At 44.6% G+C, this 12,541-nt stretch overlaps 1 protein-coding gene across 33 annotated transcripts in view; it reads right to left on the bottom strand.

Moving 5' to 3' along the window:
• Window positions 1-8,445, bottom strand: part of THRB (thyroid hormone receptor beta) — a 360,916-nt gene extending 352,471 nt beyond the window's left edge. For 4 of the 33 annotated variants that reach the window (XM_070577449.1, XM_070577473.1, XM_070577461.1 and 1 more), the window contains exon 1: window positions 7,465-7,604. The gene's annotated coding sequence lies outside the window, so the exon portion shown is untranslated. Of the gene's footprint in view, window positions 1-6,876; window positions 7,107-7,356; window positions 7,720-7,800; window positions 7,949-8,256 lie in introns of those variants that run through there. The other 29 variants (XM_070577448.1, XM_070577453.1, XM_070577472.1 and 26 more) reach the window with 20 other exon arrangements.
• Window positions 8,446-12,541: the final 4,096 nt, after the last annotated feature.

Raw genomic sequence — 12,541 nt, 5'->3', positions numbered from 1 at the left:
TTAGATTGCTCCAGGAGACTCTGGGCATCTTTACAGCAAGGATTTTTAAATATTAACCATGGTATCTTGGCATCTACCATACAGCCTGGCACCCAGCAGATGCCCAATGCATATATGATGGATAGTTGATTGGAGGGATGAATGAATTGATGGATGGATGGATGGACAGATTCCAGAGGAAAAAAAGTAAGTTAACTTATTTTAAGGTTTGGCTTTTGTGGCAACTTCAATAAAGATAAATCTGAACACATATTCTTAATTAACAGTAAACGAAGGCATGTAGAATAGATTCTAGAGGATGCCTTCACCTTAGCAATACCTTATGTTTATGAACCTATAGAGTGTGAGATCACATTAAAAGGCCAAATGCCTGTCTTTTGTTTTCCACAAGGCCTCAGATGGACTAGATGTTTTTCAAATCCCTTACAACTACTATACTACGGGATAAATTGATATGTTCATCATCCACATAGGCCATAATTTAAATTATTTTTCAAAAGATTTTCTGTGTAAGGTTCCGCTGGTTCCTTTTCTTAAATTAAAAGACAAATAATACAAGAATGTACAACCTTATACTTTCTCCAGTTGTAGCAAGAATTCAGATACAAATACATTATTCTAGAGCTCCAGATGCTGGAAGCAGAGTAGAAATTACAGTGAAGCTTAGCTGAAATTCAAAAAGTAAACTAAAACACATATGGCAGAAATAAACCATTCTCTGGCTTATGTAAATTAATACATCTGAATATCAGAAATTAAGTCAAGAAAAGATATATTTTACAATGACGATATTTTAAAAGTAACAACCATTTAGCATGATTTGTACATCATCGCAAAACACTTCAACAATGGCAGCATTAGTCAGTATTGAATACAAACTGATGGTTTTTTTGTGAAAAAGCAAAAAAGTTCCACTGTGGGGCCAGTACTCCTCCTTTGAGTTGTCATGTATTATAAAATGTAGTCAGAGGTTAAAACGAATGAAAGTAATTTTTCAAAGTGTAATACTATGAACTATTCCTCACAACCTCTTGCATTGAACTTAACCCATTTGAGGTTTTACACACACACACACACACACAAAATCAAAGAATATGGTGACCAAATCAGATTGCTATCTGCTTTGCCTCTTGGAGATTCATAATGCACACTAGCATCAAAATAGGTTCTGAAAATTCTTGCATTAATTTGTTAAACTCTGGATTTTCCAAACATAATTAACCACAGAGTAACATAAGTAAATAGTAAAATAAGTAAAAAGTAAAACAAGATGAGGACCTGCCAAAATATTCAGGAGTATGGAGAAGGGACTAAAAGTGACGACAGGATTTGTGGCTTGGGACAGCAGTGTGACTGTGGCATTTCTCACCGTGATTTGGAAGCTGGGCATGGGAACCAGAGCCGAAGCCAGAGACAAGCAGGGCCTTTTATGCTGTATGTGAGAACCTGACACACACTTGTCACAAAGGCAGACTCTGCAGGTATGGATATGCAAGTTGGTGAGCCATTTGTGACCCAAACCCAGGAATGTCATAATTCGTTATCATCAATCATTATTTTCTGAGCACCTATTCTATGCAACCATTGCTGAAATTTGGGAAAACAGAGTCTTAAGAGAAACAAATAATAAAGGGGGAGAAGTATATCTGAATCATCTTGAGACCGCTGAACAATATATGTCACAAGAGTCAAAATACTCAATGGGTTCCTGAATGTCACAGTCATACACTGCACCACTAAAACCATGACTATCTTCTCCACTCTCCTTATCACAAACATTCCTAAGCCTTCAGAGGAGTCACGCAAGTGTAGCAAGTGTATTTCCCAAGTCAGGGAGACCTACCTGCTGTCAATTTGCATTCCTTTGCCCAAGCTTTTGCTTCAATCAGCTTATCACTCCCAGCTTTCTGAGTAAATCCCTAAATTCTTAATTACAGAGAGAAGCCATGATCCCTGAAGGCTCTTTTTTGGAACCAGGAAATTGAATGAGTAACTTAATTCAGATTAATCCTTTCCTAATTGTTATATGTGCTCCATCTACAACCCACTCTCAGAATACACACAAACACATGCTCACACACATATGTGTGTGTGTGTATACATAGCCATAGGTACATATACCTATAGATATTTATCTATATATCTATATTAGAGTATCTGACTGTCATGATGGAAAGGTTATAACATGCTTCCTGGGACAGACAGTCAAGGTTCCTGGGTCCTAATTCCAGGCTCTCTTGACTTGCCATTTGGAAAAGATATCCAAGCTCACAGCAGAGCTCAGTTTCTTACTCAATAAAAATAGTACTGCCCAAGAAGAGCTGCCAGTACATAAAGTCTCCCAAGTCCCTTGAAATTAGGACAGTATGGACCAAACAACATTAGCATTGACTGTAGATCACTATTCTAGCTGTCAGCTGGCTAGATTCCTGAAAGGAGGATATGGAAATACATTACTCACGACTCAATGATTTGGATACTACCTCCACCAGCCCCTCCCCCCCACTTGCTTAAATGTCATAATTGACTAAAGTTTGGAAATTAAGGTGGAGAGAGAACATCCTTAATCAGAGACTCACTGGTCTAAACATATTGAATCCCACACCACTTGGCTACCAAGAGAATCCCAGGTGAATCCCACTGCAATTTACACTAATACACATGGGCTACTGAAACCATAAAACAATTACCTCCTCAGATTAAAATAACTTTATGTCATCAGGGGGCTGTATAAGGGGTCTCAATAGGCATATCCACTACATCACATGGAGACAAGTGCAGAATCCTTTTGTATTAATATATGCACATTGTCTCACACATCACTGGGCTGCACACTGAGCTGCAAAATGACTGGCAGGGCCAGGCACATAGTAGGTACACAAATTTTTGTAGAGGGAATGAGGAATCAAATCAAGTAATCAAAACATCTCTAAATAAAGCAAGAAGTTAACTTGCCATCCATTGCTCAACCAGCTTGGACATGAGAGCAAGCCCTTCTAGCAAAATACCCAGGGGTGATATGGACAGATAACGCAATCCAGGCAGCAAACATTCACTTTGGGCAAAACTAAGTCAGAAGATGACACTTAATACCAATATCAGAAGAAAAAGAGCAGCACAGCCCCTTCTCCCCCTCCAACTCATCCTTCCAATAAGCATTTCCCTGTGCCCAGATGTCAAACTCTTTGCTAGGTGCCAGAGAGCCAAAGAGGAATAAACTCAGAGCCCCTCATCACAATTTAGATGGGGAAACAGAAATGGAAACAAAAACCAAGCTGCCCTGCAGCGTGATAAGAGCTCTACAGACGAGAGCACAAAGCATCGAGGCTACCTGTTCAAGGCTACCTGTTCAGAGAGTTTTATGGCCAGAGGGTCATTTTCAAGTACCTGGCTGTCCTGTCCTCTCAGGTTGCTCTAGTCAAAAGCTTGGCTGAGACACTGGATATTTGAGAAAGTCAGCCTAAAGAACATGTTAGCCATTCATTCCTCTAGGTTTTCGGAGCTCTATTTCTGCACTGGGGACAATTGCCAGAATCTCCACTGCTGGACCACAGTAGCGCAGGCTCCCAAAGATAAACTCCCACTGGGTTACTTTTCATCATGATACCTTCTGCATTTTTTATTCCCTTGAGGGTTGGTAAAGACATGCTCATATAGAGAAATTTACCTCATTTTCTGCAGAATTTAAGTTCAACTATTGGCCATTATATGATTTGATATTTCATAGGAGTATCTACTAGCTGCCAGACACCATAGTCAGCACTCTACAAATGTCATCTGATCTATCTTTACAACTTTAATGCATACCTGCCACCTCCCTTTTTTCTGTTAACTTGGCTACTAAGAAGCTCAAAGCTAGATTAAATACTCAAGCAAGAAGCTCTTAAGATTTCAATTTAATTACCTTTACTCCTCTCTAAGATTTTGATTTTTCTTCCCCTCTCGTTTTTACCAGTCTCCTTATCTTGTGGGATTTTGACCACACATTTACTCAGCCACATTTCTGGAAGTTAATACTCTATAAACAAAAACGAATTACCATAATCATCAACTGTAATCTCCTTTTGGTCTCAACTATCAAAACAGTTTCCATGAAGAGCTAATTGGACAGGCACTCCTTGGGTATTACACTTCGGTCGCTTGAAAACTCAGATAATGCAATATTTCCCACAATTATCTGGTTCAAAATCTGTTTATGAAAGTGTGAAAAGGAGCAAAGGGGAGAGTTGACTAACTTAACTTACAACATAGGGTAACCACCAGGTTATTTCCAAATCTACTACCAAGAACGCTTTCTATCTTGCGTTGGATCCTGACACTTCCATTGAGCCCCTTCCCCAACCATCACCTTTATAAACCAGTAATACCACTGCACACCCTTAGTTCCCTTAGGGCTGCCAAGACCAGAGGCACTGCCAGAACCTGCTGAGTGAGAAGGCACTGCTATCACCCAGTGATGTCTGTTCCCTGGAATTTCACTCTTAGTACTGACAATGCCTCTGGAACTCATAAAGAGTCTGCTGAAACCCAGGGAGCTGAAGGTCAATGTCTTCAGGGAATCAAGGTAACACCTAAGACAAACTGCTGCCAAGGACTTCCGTGCACTCAAGGCAAATGCCCGCAGGAAGAACTCTCAGAAATAGCTCTCACAAAAAAAAAAAGGAAGAAAAGGAGATAAACAAAGATTGAACCTTATAAACATGGCACTCACACCTACACAGGCACAGATCTTGGTGCACCCAATTGGAACTTACTTAGGATGCTTAGACAGGTATTTTGGGGAACACAATGTTTGGGCACAATCATTCATTTATTTAACAAAGATTTACCCAGCACCTACCGTGTGCCAAGCACTGCTCAACATGCTAGAGAATCAAGAGTGAATGATGCAGTCAAGACTCTTCCTTATGGATTCTATACTCTAAGGAGAGACAGGTATTCAGCAAGTACCAATTGAAATGAACAATTCAGATTGCAAATAAGATCAAGGAAGAGGAAAAAAAGGAAATAAAAAATTGTGATGGTTCTGAGAAGAACTGGGGGACTGCCTTTGCTCAAGTGGTCAAGGAAAGGCTTTTAAAGAAGGTGACACATAATCTAACACTAGAATGACAAAAAGGAGCTAAAGAAACCAATCACTTTTACTCTGATTTTCATCAAAAAGATGAGCTTACTAAAAAAAAAAGAGTGCGATCCCATTTGTGGCTCCCCACACCCCATGCTTCACACACTGCAAAGACTCCAGCAAAGAAAAAGAACCTACAACTTGCTCTGCTCTTAGGGGGAATTTAAGAAACCACCTTTTCCCAAACACACTAGATTAACAAGAAGTTATCTTAATTCATCTCTATAGCAGAATTTACTACAAAGAATCTAGAAGAGGAGAAATGGAATGTTTATTCCTCTTGTAAAATCAGTTACTTTATAAAACAATATTCCAACATCAATGAAAGTATGCCTTAGCCTTGGAATGCCAACAGGAATTGCTTTGTAAGAAAATTAGTTCTGTGGCTATATTCAGTATCATTTACTTTTACTCACTGAAAAACAAAAGCAAATCACATTTACTAGCAGATGGTCCCACTTCCAACATACAATAAAACTTTCAAATTCCTTAAAAATAAGATTCTGAGAGTACTTGTTTAACATTCATAAATAATAAGTGGTTGCTCACCAATGCCTTCCCCCATAATACCCCAAACAAATCACTCACTATTGGATCTCTGTTAGAGTCAATTAAAACACTAGTCAACTGGCATGAAAACTGCTAAAAGCATCCACTGCTCAAAATACTTTTCATCAAAACACCTTTTTCTTTAATGTTTCCTGGTCTCTGACTTGTTTCAGAATAAGAGAGGTAAGCAGAAGTGAATTAGGGAGCAGATCAGTCACTGTAAAAATTCAGAATGAATCATGGGATATTTTGACTAAAATGCAATTTTTATTACTTTGTAATCCAGTGCATGCTATATATTATTACAGTGTAAACAAGCATACTAAACTAAGACCAAATAATCTAAAGATATTGCCCAACAGGTCTACATTACCCAATGCATTTACCATTATAAAAACTGTTGTGCTTTGGTATTAATACACTGTCCAAGGAACGCTTAATTTTTTGAACTTCAAAACAAGTCTTTAAAACCGAATCTCATTAGCACCTAAGACCAATAATATGCTAAGAGGAAGACTTTGTTTCGAATTTATTTACTGATTAGGCATAGTGTTTGAATCTTCACAAATTCTAAATGTGCGTGGAGAGGGGAGGATGAAGAGTCTGAACTTGTTATTCAGGTGAACTCTTTTTCTTTTACTCACTTCACGAATTGTTATGCTTCTAGAATCGTCCTTTAAAATTTCCCATTCGGGGAAAACTACACATTTAACCTTTAATAAATAAAAAAAACTCACCCCACCCTCTCCCCTTAAAACAAATCAGAAGATTTAAGAATTAGCACTAACAATAATCCTACAATGGTTATGGGGAAATCCTCCTCCGAAATGACAACTGCAGCTCAGAAGGACGAAACCCACCAGGAATAAAAAAAATCTCCCCCAAATGAGTAGTTCTCCGAGGGGTGGCGGGGGGCGCACAGCTGGCACAACTGGTATCAGAACCAACTCGAGGCGACCCAGAAGATGCTGCGTCAAGAGAAGCAAAGCAAAGAAGCGCGACCCAGGAGGCTGGCGAAATCGCCACTGATTCCCTGAGGAGGCGGGGAGAAGCCAAGCCGCCAGGCACCGGCCACAGCGCACGCCAACATTCAGGATTATTCCCCTTTCCAAACCCCGGAGTTCCGGGGCAGGAGAAAAAAGGGGGATGGGGCACCCACAGTCCCTTTAAACAGCCTCCCCCGCCCCTCGGTGTCTGCCAACCTTTTCCGAACCCCTGTGTCACAGAACTTCCTCATCATGGAAACTTCCACTAGGTTCGGCGCTGAGGATGCCAAACTCCATTTCACAAGGAGCCTGTCAACAGCTGGGCTTAGGGTTTGAGGAATAGAGCGGCTGCGATTGGAAGGGGTCCCCAGCCACCCCGTTCTACCACTGCCCACGCTCTGGCTCCCCGACTGCCGCCGCGCGGTGCCGGAGCACGAGAGGGCACCTCCTCCCGGCCCCAGGGCGCAGAAACCCCGCGCAGGCAGGTAATGGGGCGGCTGACACCCCCACCCACCCACGCCCGCCCGCCTGCGCGCGCTCAGCTTCACCGCCCGCACCCCTTCAGGTTCCCGCGACACCCCCGTCACCATCCTGCCCACCCTTCTGGACAGTTGGAACTGTCGCCCCCTCCTCCCCGTCTCCCTCCCCCTCCCCCTCCCGCACCCCCGCCTCCGCGCGCTCCTCTCGCCAAATTACCAGTGCCCTCGAGCTGGCTGGGTTGAGCGCCCCTGCCCGGGGAAGGCAGCCTGCGGGCGCTTGCCCCGAGCCCGGGGAGCAGAAGGTCTCCTTTCCAAGCGCACTCACATTATTCATGCAAAGTTAATCCCCGCCGCGTCACGGCCGCCCGCCCGAGGATGTGCGCCTTCCTTGGCCAAGCCCCGCAGTCTCCACCCTCCTCCGCCCCCTCCTCCCGGCGGCGGGGTCCCGGGCAGCGCCGGCGACCGGACGTCGCGCGAGTCCTGCAAAATGTCAACTCCTTGGCGAAGAGAGGCGGCTGCAACCAGGGCCGCGTCGGCCCTCCCCGGCCACTCCACTTTTATAGGCGTAGGAAGCGAGTGTGGCCCGGACACCGGAGTCCCCGCCTCTCCGCGCCCCCCGCGCGCCCGGCCCACCCTGGCCCGCTCCCGGGCGCTGCCTTACTCCGGGCCCCGGGCGCCCGCTCCGCGCCGCGTCTGCGAACCGGTGACCTGGTTTCCCCTCCAGCCCTCCCGGCGGTCCGACTCGCGCGGCGGCGGCGGTGGCGGCGGCGGCAGCCAAGAGCAGGCAAACCCGGCTCCGCCAGGGGCGCAGCGAGGAAATGGCCTCCCGGCCGCACGCCCCGCCGCCGCCGCCGCCGCTGCCGACCGGGGCCGCCTGGCTGGCACCCGACGCCCCCCGCCCGGCTCGGGGCCAGCGCTGTGAAGTGTCCGCCAGTCCCGGCTCGCGGACCACTACCCGGCGGGCTGCACACACGCCGCCCGGGGCTGGCCGCCTCCGCACCTGCCGCCCCAGGTTTGGGTGCGCCCCCTCCCCCCAGTCCCGGCCGTGCCCTCCACCCAGGGGTCCCTCCCGAGGTGGCGAGGTTGCGGTGGTTTGCGTGGCCGCGAGTCCACCCACCCGGCTGCCTGCGCACCAAGCTTCGGGTTTGGGCGTCACTCCTCTAGCAGGCAAAGAGGAAGGAATGGGGAACGAGTGACAGAGGGGTGGAGGAGGGAGTGACTTCCAGAATCACGGGCTTTTCTTTGCCGGGCCAGACGAGCGCGACCCGAGCCTCCGCGCTCCTCCCTCTTTCTCCAAACCACTTGTGGCACGTGTCGGGCTGACACAGCGCTCTGGCTCCTCCTGGGGCCTCCCACCGGCCGGGCCGCCTGGCATTCGCTTACGATCACCACTCCCGGGAATGGAAGTTTGGAAAATACCTGGCTTGCCCTTGAAGCAGACACCCCTCCGCACCATTATGCATATCCTGGGAGATGTGCGCAGGGTTGAGACGCTCCACAGGTTCCAGAGGAGCCGCCCTATTAGTTTGTCTTTGCTCTGGATATGTACAAATGAAACCCAGAAGACGAAAATAATCTATACTCCTGAATAGTTCTGCCCCAGGCAAATATGAATTTCTAAAATGCCCCCTCCCCACCTATGTCTTGAAGTCCAAGGGTTCTGGGTGGGAGAAAATGAAGCAGGCAGCTGCGTTCTGGGCTAGAAGAATGCCTGTAAAAATAACTGCGTGCTCAAAAAGCTGAAATATAGATGCGAAGCTATAGTTGCAATAAAACTATTTTGACGACAGAGTATAATTATTTTCTCATCGATGATATTAAAATAATTCCGACTTTCTCATTCAATACACACATTTATTCGTATAAGAAACAATTAATAGACCTATGACGATTTGTAGCCTCAACTGTCTGAACAACGTATAGATGATTTATTGGAGAGTTTTCTAGATTTCCAGCCGGTGACGTATGTTTTATTACAGCTTCTTGTGAGCATCTCACGGAAAGGGGCGAGAAGCCACCACCCCTGCTGACAGCATTAACAACCACAACTGTCAAGAAGCCTAGAATTGTTCCCGGCGCCTGGATGCAGTGTTTCAGCGCGCTTCAAGAGGAAAAATCGCAGACCTCGCGGCCCCCTGGTGAGAGGGAAGGATCTCTTCCTTCAGACTCCACGGACCCTGTTTCCCCTGGGTCCTTGCCTCTAACTCCGTGCTTTATTCTTCCCTCGTAATGAGGCTGCACCATAGGACTTGCAGTTTTTGTAGCTGGAGAGAAGTTGTTCTCCTTTGCAGGGAAGTTCCCGGGCTTTGCTCCAAAGCTGCCCCGGGATGTTTTGGTTGGTTTGGAGGAAAGCTGGGGAGTCTGCACCATTTATTCCAAACAGGCGGCCCCCTGGTGGCTAACTGTGGGTGAAAAAGCTGGCCACGGAGGAAAAAGCCCGGCTCTGAAAGGCCACAACAGTTGACAGCCGGCTCTTCGCAGGGACCACGGAGCTGCGTGAACAATTTTGTAACAAAGAGAGAGGGTGCTGTCAATCTTCCTTCACAAAGGTGGATAAAGAGCCCTAAAGCTTGCTGGAACTTTTCCTTTTTTCTCTTCTTGAGTATAACTTGGAGCTAAATTCCTCCTTGAGAAGGAAACATCATACAGAGAATGAATTACGTACAACAAAAACTGTTGCTTCCCTTTGTTCAAATGGCTTTGTTTTTCTGCTCTCATTTTGCCTGGAAACTTGTGAAATAAAGAGTAAATTAAAGCATTAAATAAATAACGTGACATTATGCAAACAATTCATGAAACTGTGATTGTAATAATGTTATATGACAATGGGGGAGGGCAATTTTAATGCAACCTTATTGAAACAGCATGAACTACTAGGATTCCCTTTGAACCGACCCTCTGAAGGCAGTCTTACAGGCTGCATGGTGATAAAGAAGGGTTACCAACAGAAGATGGCATTTATTTTTCTGATTTTACACAAGAGGGGGCAATGGAAGAAAATTTTATGGGGACCTGATTGAAAGCAGAAAATAATATTCAAGCTATAGAGCATATGGTCCTGTGTTCCAATCTAGCAAATTTGAGAGGGCACATAGCAAAGCTGTTTTCATGACCCCTGCTCACATGCCATGCCAGCCATCCTCATTACCAGGATCTATAGATTACCAGCTGATGACTTGATTCAAGGAAGCAATTCATTCATTTCATTCATATATCCATTCATTCATCAGCTGCTGGGGTAAGAAGATGAATAAAACATGGGATCCAACAGGGCTGAGATTACACTAAAGCCAATGAGATCAGTGGTGGAAGTACAGGGTCTGAGCCTGTCTTTATTTAAAAGTTTGATATATTTTCATCACGCATGATTGTTGCATTAATTTTGATGTAAGAAATATGGCATTAAAATATAATTTCTCTTGATTACTAAGTTTTTGGATGTCCTCTTAAATTTTGCACCCAAGCCTAGTGCCTCACTTGCCTCACCCTAGTCCTCACTGTGCTGTGCCCTGTATGTTACCAGAGTCTAACCAGCGAAGCAAAATTCAATTAGAATTTGCTCAGTGTCAAAGGTAATTAATATATGGGAAGGAACTTGAGGTCAAGGAGTTAGAGATGTGGGTGTGAGGAGAGGGGAAAAATCAGGGGAGATTTCCCTGAAATTTCACTGAGCGGGATGTCACTTGAACCCATCAAGGATGGGTCAAATTTTACTAGGGAGGGTTGGAACTAGAGCAAGTACCATTCCAGGGACTGGAACCATTGGTAGTCTTTCATTTATTCAACAGCTACTCCTCAAGCTAGCTGTACAGCCAAATGACCCAGCCCTGGAGACTCTGATTCTATCTGTTCATTGTTAGTTCCTGGAATTTATTTTGGCTATGAGGGCCCCAGTGCTTCTGGTCCATGGCCAGCCAGATAAGAATGCCAAGTCTGTCCCTGCCCTTCAGGAAAGATAGACTATTAAGGGAGATGACCTGTTCAAAATAAACTCTAATTTAAGAGTGAGGAGGCAATGAGAAATATATAAATATAAATTGCTAAATGATTGCTGATGAGGAGGCCACAATAGCCCAGGAAGAATGGGGGGATCAGGTAAGGCTTCCTGCAGAAGGTGGCTAGGTGAACCTTGTGGGAGAAGTTGGAGAGAGGGAAAGATGCAGCTGGCTATATTATTTGCAAGGCCTAGTGAAAAATGAAAACATGGGCCCTTTATTAAAAAAACGTGCCACTAAAGATACAAAATATAAAGCTATCTCCTTTCTTCCACATTCTCCCTTTGGAATTGTCATGGTATTTTTGATTTGCTATTTAATATCATTCTAAATAAAGAAAAACAAACATTTTAAATTATTAGCATTGATTTCACTGTTCATCCTCCTATCGTGCAATGCTAGTTTTAAATAAAAATACACAAGCATATAATTCTTGTGTAAAATCAACAAAATTACATGATTTGTATTTTGTAGCTAGTACGTGCATATGTACTTTGTAGTTCCTATATGCGTATGTGTTTTGTTCTTACCAGAACTGGGGAAACACTGCATAAAATGAATTCAACTGTTTTTATTTCACTTCTTGGCGGGGCCCATTCTACCAACACACTATCTTTGACATACTAATGAGTAAGGAAGAACTGAAAGAACAAGGAACTATGCATTGCCCTTTCTCTCTGTCATCATTTTCAGAGTAAATGTTTAGTTAACACCAGGAAGTAACACGAGTAAGAAAAGAGATGATAGGGTTCATTGGTTGTTGCCTTCTTTCTGCGTTTAAAGCAAGCTCTGGTTGGAATGGAGAGCGTGGCCTCTTGAGTTGTCAGTGCCCCACTTACTCAGTCATAGATGTAACATGCTTATTGTATACTCAATTTGAGTTGTGCTGACCTCCCAATGGCCTCATGGGGCCATGGGAATTCTGTGCTCATGGGGCATTAAGAATGCTATATGTGAGCGGAGCAGTGAAGAACAGCAGTGGCCATGTATATTGCGTGTACCTCCTCTGTTCATGCACGCTCCATTGTCCCATCAGACTTCACTTACAAAACACAAGTTCAAAGATAAAATTACTAGAAATTTCAAGATGACAAAAACAGAGCATTAAACTAAGTGCCAGGCCCCAAGCATGGGGCCCTGTGCAACTGCACAGATTGCACGCCCATGAAGCTGGCCCTGGGGAGAGAACTTGATCCTTTGTTGTGGTAGAAGCCTAGGGCATGTTGGTGGTACAGTAGATATTCTGGCATGGCTGGTTATAGCAAGGAGTGTGTAATATAGCTAACATTTATTAAACATGTATTGTGCTCCAGGTATTGTCCTAAATACATCACACATTTAAAAAGTTTGCCCAAGAATTCTGTGAAACAGTGTTATTATCCATTTTCCAGATGGGGAAGCTAAGAC

Source organism: Equus przewalskii, chromosome 15, assembly GCF_037783145.1.
Source record: "Equus przewalskii isolate Varuska chromosome 15, EquPr2, whole genome shotgun sequence".
Taxonomy (NCBI): domain Eukaryota; kingdom Metazoa; phylum Chordata; class Mammalia; order Perissodactyla; family Equidae; genus Equus; species Equus przewalskii.
The sequence above is the reverse complement of the archived record's forward strand: the minus strand, read 5'-3'. Positions and strand labels throughout refer to the sequence as shown.